This window comes from Penaeus monodon, chromosome 24, assembly GCF_015228065.2.
Source record: "Penaeus monodon isolate SGIC_2016 chromosome 24, NSTDA_Pmon_1, whole genome shotgun sequence".
NCBI lineage: Eukaryota > Metazoa > Arthropoda > Malacostraca > Decapoda > Penaeidae > Penaeus > Penaeus monodon.
The window spans coordinates 17,871,626-17,871,847 of record NC_051409.1 but is presented as its reverse complement, the minus strand read 5'-3'; the positions used below and the strand labels follow the sequence as shown (position 1 = coordinate 17,871,847).

At 45.9% G+C, this 222-nt stretch overlaps 1 protein-coding gene across 1 annotated transcript in view; it reads left to right on the top strand.

Moving 5' to 3' along the window:
• LOC119588878 (collagen alpha-1(XI) chain-like) overlaps positions 1-222 on the top strand; it is a gene marked incomplete in the record, with an annotated part of 48,456 nt that overhangs the window by 6,946 nt on the left and 41,288 nt on the right.

The window sequence follows — 222 nt, the reverse complement described above, 5'->3', positions numbered from 1 at the left end:
AAAGCAAGCCCTCTAAACAAGCCAGATCAACCTAAGCAAGCCTTCAAGCGAGTCCAAGAAACCCGAGTAAACCTCAAACCAAGTGCCAAAGCAAGATTGTCTGACTTTGAGATTGCTTTCAAGGTTGTGCAACTTTCTGGTTTTGTGCGTTGATGACTTCAGTTATCGTGGGCTATGATTCGGAATGTCTGTGCAGATGAAGCAGGGGAAGAGAGGGAACTG